This window comes from Propithecus coquereli, unplaced genomic scaffold (genome assembly GCF_000956105.1).
Source record: "Propithecus coquereli isolate 6110/MARCELLA unplaced genomic scaffold, Pcoq_1.0 Scaffold464, whole genome shotgun sequence".
NCBI lineage: Eukaryota > Metazoa > Chordata > Mammalia > Primates > Indriidae > Propithecus > Propithecus coquereli.
The window spans coordinates 410,332-417,764 of NW_012150441.1; the positions used below are offsets into that span (position 1 = coordinate 410,332).

The window sequence follows — 7,433 nt, forward strand, 5'->3', positions numbered from 1 at the left end:
CATGTTACCAAGCATCAATAACATGGAAAGTCAATCAATAAATATAATATTGTGTTTGTTGCAAAAATGCAGCAATTTTTATGATGTATTTTTCTTGGATCATCTTACAGCCCTCTGAAACCTCCTATTCACCTTCTTTCTCTGAAACAGTAACTTTACTTTTTATTTTCCATCTAGGATACTCCTCTTTTCCATCTTCCTTTCCTTTGCAAACAGCTGCCATTTGACCCCTCACACTGCCACCACACACATCTTCTAAATTTAATTAGCTGCAACCTATATATCATTCTCGGAAAACTTCCCTTTTCATGCTTGGTATCTAAGAGACAAAGTATTAAAAAGTATAGCATTAAAAATTTTTTTTCAGATGTTTCACCTTTCTTTGGTAAAATGTTTAAATAATGATCTCTAACATTTTCTTGCAAAGATAAAGAAAATTCTTTTATCATCATGGCACAAATTGTTTCAACAGCAGAATTCACAGCCAATAGACTAGAACTTGAGGAGTCTATATTCCTACTTTGCCTCCATCCTCTCACCCCCATCCTGTTCGTAGAAGACCAAGCTGATATTGCCTGACCAGTAAGCTATGAAAATAAAAGTTCTCAATAAATTTCAATTGATCACAATAGATCTCAATAGAACTCAATAGATTTCATCAAGATGCCACTTAATGAGGAATTCTACCTTGGGGTCAGTGTAGTACAAGGTTGTGCTGTTGGTTTTATGCTAGTTTTCCATTTTCTCTCCATCTGTGTGTACTTTATATCCTTTAAAAGGTATGAGATGTAAAGTGTGGCAGAAATAAGAAGAAATTATATTTCACACAGATGAGTAAAACATACAAAGTTATCATCACCCCCAAGACATGGTCCTAGCATAAATGGATCCTAGAAAGATCTGGACACCTTTGTAAATGATGAAGCCATAAATGGTAGTGAACAGAGGATGAGAGTGTTGTGTCATTTCTCCAAGGTTGACTTCGGGCTAGCAAGCAGAACCTCCATGGTAGGAGCCCCAACATTACTCTTGGCAGCAGAACCCCAAGTGAGATTTGCAGATGAAAAATGGCCTTTCATTTGTTACCCGGTTTCACTGCAATACCTTGCTTAAAAGAGACTTGCCAAATCACTTCAGGAGAGTTGTTTAATTCCATCCTGATCAAATTTTACAGGACTGTGATTCAAATTATTCCACATTGGCGGCTGCAAGACTTCGTCAGGAATGAATTTGTTCTGCTTGGAATCCTTAGTTAGCATTCCAGAAAGACCTCTGTGATTAGTCAAATCAAAACCTTTCAGCAGCGGCAACAGCCACATTCAAACTGAATCTCTGCAGCTGACTTTCTAACAAAATGTTATCCTTTCTTTAATCAAGGGCTAAAACACATGATTCTGTTTCTCACTTTCAGTAAATAATTGAACTGTGAGCAAAACGCAGAAGCTGGAGGCGTTGAGAAGAGCAGTGCCATAGCCCCACTCCCCAGGTGAGCGCGGTATCTCTTCCAGGCTACTCCACACAAATCCTCCCAAATCCTCTCATTCTTCTCCACCCAGCCCCTCCTTCAGGGCAAGAGCAGTAAGGCCACGCGAATCTCTCTGCCAAGGGGAGCAGCTGAACCCAGGCAACTCAAATTTTTGTGAAACATCTCAACAAGACCACGCCAGGGAAGTCTCTGCCTGACCAAAGGCACTTCTCCCACACCTCCCAGCCAGAATCTGCTTCAGGTTAATTGTCCCCTTTATTGCAGGTATTTCCCAGGGCCTGCAAGAGCCACAGCTTCTCTCCACTCTGTAAGGTACTGCGCACATTTCCCCAGGTCTTCACGGAGATTGTAAAGAGTCATCTTGCTGTTGTCTCAGACTTTTTTTTTTTTTTTAAAAAGGCTCAGTGACTGGCATCTCTCGTAGCTTAAGCATGCATACACGTAGAAAATTCTGATTTCTCGTTTCATGCATGGTTAGCTGTTTATTGTTATCATTTGCTGGTCGGCTAAGCTCTTTGATGACTTTAGAAGGCAAGCAAGTACCTCCAGTTTACAGCTGAATTCCTTGGCTGGTGTGGAGCTGCGCTGGAGGGGAGCTTATTTGGATGTCTACTGTTTGTTCATGGTTTTGTGATGCTCTTCCTTCTGCTTCCAAGATGGCAATTACTCAAGACATCTGACAAGTTTTCTAGGATTGCTTCAGAACATCTAGCTGCCCAGCATCACCTGCCCTCTTCCCCTAAGAGAGAAATCATTCACTAATATTGCAGGAGATGTATTTTGATAATGCTGTGGTAACTCTACTCATAACTGATATTTTTCTTCCGTAAACATGAATATTCTCCGTTTGATTTTTTTATTGTGACAAACAGCCATCATTTTACTAGATGTCAAAGGCGAAGTGTATGATCATCAGAGAAAATAATAATGAGTGTTGTTTATTAATTCATCTTAATATTTATAATAAGCATGAGAGATGTACAATTATCTTTATTTTATTATTGAGAAAGTAAAATACAAAGAGGTTAAAATACAGCTAGAAATAATGCAATATTATTAGCAGATTTTTTTCTCCTATTATTTCCACCTGATCTTAGAAGCCAAGCAGTACATTCATCATTGTTGTAGGATAGAATTTCAAAAAAAGAATTAAATAGCCAATCTCTGGCTTTTGTATGCCCCCAAACCTAAGTTTAGTAACACAGTATTTGAGGCAAATATCACAATAGAAATTGTGACTTTTAGGGAAAGAAAAATACTAAAATTAAAAAGGAGGAGGATGTCTTTCTACCCTGATTAAAGAAAAACTCTCCCAGTTTCAGTGCCTGTGTATGTGTAGTGGGTTACAAATGATGATGAAGGAAACAAAAAGATGAAAATGGTCCTGAGTTGAGAATATTGCTTCCTGGGAAAAATCGAAGGGAGTGTTAGTTGGTAACAGGCCTGTGTTGTACATGGAAACATGGATAACATAGGAGAGATTCTTGTATCAAAGGTGACAGGCAAAGATGACTCAAATGCATTTAAATTTAAATTTAAACAAATGAATGAAAACATGGATGAGTTAGCATGAATAAGATTTTCGTTAGGTGCTCCTTACATATTTGTGGAACGAGTGATGAAGATTTGGAGAGAAAGTATATTTTAATTTAGAAATTCTGAGTTCGTGGTGAAATCAGGATATCCAGGATGAAATATCTAGAAAGCAAATTAGAAATGTGGTACTAGGAATAGGAGAGAGAGCAGGACTAGGGACATAATTTAAGAATTAAGCATAAAGACGTGATGGTTAAGGTTGTGAAAAATAATCATTGCAAAGGCATTTAATGTAAGCAGCAGTCATGCTCTGGTTACTTTTGTATACCCAACTTCCTAAACAATACCTGGCACCTCACTGATCAGACTCATTGGACAAATGTGTGAAAAGAAGGCTTGAGAGAGAGAGAGAGAGAAGTCAGATACATGAGAGAAGAACCAGGAGAATCACCTGTCAAAAAATGGAAACTTCTCAAAGCAATCAAAATATCACTGAATATCGGATAATATTTAAAGTCTACACAATATTTTGGAGGGTTCAATCTGGTTGCATTTTCATAGCACTTGGGGAACTTTAAATTAAACAAACAAATAAGTAAAAAGATACCTAGTCAGACCATTTAAATCCAAATCTTTTGCAACTGATTATAGACCTCACTATTTTCAAAATACTGCTCCTTGCCACTTCTAATGTTCAGCCAGTCAATAACCTAGATTTGATGAGCTTTATGATGTCTTAAATCAGACATCCTGTTAGCAAATTTTGAAGTGCTTGCTATATATTAAAATATTTTTTTACCTTAACTTTTCCAATCTTTTTTCCAAACTTTTTCCAATCTACATCTTATTTAATGGCATCATTATCCTTCCACCATCCAAAGTCATTTTGAGCCTTGTTACTCACCTCCTACGTCCCACCAGTCATCAGACCTCACTGATATTTTCCTTTCCTTCACATTTTCTTTGCCACAGCTGTGGCTCAGCACTGCATGTTCTCTTGCTGTACTGTTAATATTTGCTAAATAATCTCTTTAATTCGAAGTGTTGGCCACTGTAACCTATCCCTTTCTTTGCCACCAAACTTAACTTCCCAAACACAGGTCAGAGTGTGTCACTCTCTGCTTGGAAACCTCTTATGAATTCCTATTACTTAGAGAATGGACTCAAAATTCCTTAGGGTCCTTCATGAATTCACTTCAATCTCCCATTCCAGTCTCAACTCCTACTGCATCCTCACTCTGTCCCATCGTTGTGGCTTCTAGAATACCTGCTCCTCGAGCCTCACCATACACATTAATTCCTTCACGTCTCCAAATTTCCTTCCTTCTTTTACCTATCAAAATGTGAATTTTTCGAAATAAACTTGCTCAAAAATTACTTTCAGAAAACTTTTTTCTTCGCTAGTCAGAATTAATTCTTCCTTTTCTCCTTCCTTTTCTTCCTTTTCTCACGTTGTATCTATAATATAGCACTTAATACATTATGCCTTACTTTATGGTTAATCGCCTTAGACTTTCTCCCACACTATATTGTGATCCCTTAGAGGCCAGCTGTCAAGTGTTACTATCTTCCTATCCCACATTTCATCTAGCACTGGGCTTTGTACAAAGTAAGTACTTAACCACAGCCTTATTGCTGTGTTTTGAACTGAACTGACTAGCACTATGCTAAAAATGTTTTTTAAATAAAATGTTCAAAATAAATAAATATGTCCTGGGAACCTAGGACATATGAGCAGTACATTGACCTTTAATAAAACTGATGCGATTCCGTTTCACTTCTTAGCTTTATTATTATTTTCCAGTTATGAGAAAGTCTAATAAAAAAAATCCATCAGTTTTTGGTTTTTGTTTTTGTTTTTCATTTGACCCTATTTATCTGTCAACCCTGAAGCAATTAAAAAAAAAAATCCTGGGAGAAAGGATGGTGCATCTAACAAAATTGCCTTTGTTCTTTTGGGATTTAAGGTAAATTGTATTTGTGAAGTAATCAGTTTGGATTTAGCCTATCGCTTTGTTAGAGCTAATGGATTTCTCTTTCTGTTTAATAATTACGGTAGAGACTGTTTCTGAATAACTATGGACTTAAAAAAATGTTAAATGACAGCTCTTAAAGCTTTGCTTCCCCTCCCTTTTTAAAAATAATATGAAAGTCAGAATTGCTCTTATTGTGTTGCCTAGGTTGTTCTGTGCATTAAGAAAACATTCTGCCAGAATACATAGTAAATGACTTTCCTAGCTACATGCCTTCTGTTTAACTAATGATCTGCTCAGATGAGTCCTAATCAGTTCTGGCTCCCCTAGGCATGTAGGTGATATAATGCATGGATAGAAGCTATAGTTATCACATTCATTTTTTATTTTTCCAATGATTTACAGGAAATCACCTTTCTAACCTGTCTGCAAAAATGCTTCATTAATGAGGCTTTCTGAAGCCAAATTATAGTTTATACTAAAGAAAAAAATAAAATAGTTCCTATTATTTTTCCCCTCTGTATTACAAAGAATTTCTCTTCTGGTTTGCTAGTTTCTGCTATTTTGTCCAAGGACACCCATGCTGTTTGAATACAATAACTAAAATGTAATTTATAGTTACTGCCTATGAATTAATATGTACCTCTTTTGGTGAATCAAAAATTCAAACACATGCTGCCATTTTAGAAACAAAAATGTATTTTTTAATGGGAATTATAACTGATCACATCAAATCCTATGAGGTAGGTGAGAGGAATCTTAAAATGCAATAATCTCTTGTCAGGACATTTTTTTGCAGATATATGCTGCAAATCAGTTACTATTGAAAGGCTATATAAATAATTACACTCACTCATAGACCCATTCCTATAAATGTCTAAATTTTTATGTTAAAGTAATATTACATCCATCATATGTGTTTGTTTTTTGGCGGGAAGGGATTTTTTTTTTTCTGGCGTGTTTGCTACTATCCTAAGAAGCTACAAAAATAAAAGTTACATCAAGAGCATTTCCCCTAGTCTGTTAAATTCTACTCATATATCAGTCTTTCCTCTTTACTTACCTATTTCTGAACAAACTTATTAAGTCTTTCCATCTCATCAAAGAACTCTTTTCCTGATACTCCAAATATAAAATAGCATCCTTTTGTATTCCATTGTCTGTCTTTATTTTTCTTCCTACTGCTTATCATTAAATGACATTATGGTTTTTCTTTGTTTGTTTTTAAGATACATGGGTCATGTTATGTTGCCCAAATTGGCCTCAAACTCCTGGGCTCAAGCAATCCTCCCACCTTAGCCTCCCAAGTAGCTGGGACTACAGGTGCAAGCCACTATGCCCAGCTTATATTGTATATTTTTAATTTGTTTATTATTTATTGTCCACCAGAAGGTAAGCTACATGAACTCAGATCTTTATCAATTGTGCTCCTCATGGGATCCCCAGTAACTATTAATAGAATAGTTCCTGCAACAGTGTAGGTGCTCTTTAACTATATATGGAGTTTTTGATAAATGAACACTATGTGTAACTTTTAACTCCCCCCCCCTGAAAAAGATAGCCACAGTTTAAATAATTTGAAAAACTCTAGAATCTGTCAAACTTCATGAAGAAAATGGCCAATAGTCCAAGGAAATATTGTTAAGAAATAAATAACATTTTAACATTAGACATGGTAATAAGGAGTATGCAGCACTTTTGCATAATTATTTAATTAAAAAGAATTACTTGAAGTCTTTTATGGTCATTCTTTTGTGCTATATTATAGAAATACTAGTGTAAATAATATATCACATTTTTTGTTATGAAGAATATATCTCCTCAAGAAAATGATACTCTGATGAAGTAAAATAGGTAAATAATACCAGTACTGTGATTAAAGACCAATCAAACCCAAACCAAGAGAATTATAAGGCAAGATGGTACCATGGAAGGTTTAACTGTCTATTTGTATGAGGTCATCAAGGGACCATAATAGAGTAGGTAAGGCTTGAGCTGAAACCTAAAGTATACTTTCCTCTTCTTCTTCTTCTGGAATTGTTTATGATGAGAGAATTTTTAAAAAATCATAATTTTTCAAGGTACTGTGAATCAGACCAGAGACGCTGGAAGTCTTTCTTACCCTGACTGAAAGTTCATCCAGAGATTTAAACCTTTACTTAAAACTAATGGATCTCCTATAGAGAAACATTGTAATTCTGATCAATATTGTTACATGAATGAATAGATTTCTACATGACTAGTACCTGAGTTATCGAAAGTTTTAAAAAGTGTCATCAGCTGAAACGGAGTCTGTTGATCAATAAAGTTATTGCTAAAATATAATGAGTTAAGGTTCAAGATACTGTCTGTTCAATAAATAACAAACTATTTTCAGGATGTTAAGGCCACTAGTTTCCAATGACTATGGGAAATCATTTAAGGTTTTTTTTTTTTTT

At 35.6% G+C, this 7,433-nt stretch overlaps 1 pseudogene across 1 annotated transcript in view; it reads right to left on the reverse strand.

Moving 5' to 3' along the window:
• Positions 1 to 1,133: 1,133 nt before the first annotated feature.
• Positions 1,134 to 7,433, reverse strand: part of LOC105819026 — an 8,451-nt pseudogene continuing 2,151 nt past the window's right edge. The window contains exon 2 of the transcript XR_001137941.1: positions 1,134 to 1,272. The product of XR_001137941.1 is annotated as a 60S ribosomal protein L15 pseudogene (transcript). The remainder of the gene's footprint in view (positions 1,273 to 7,433) is intronic.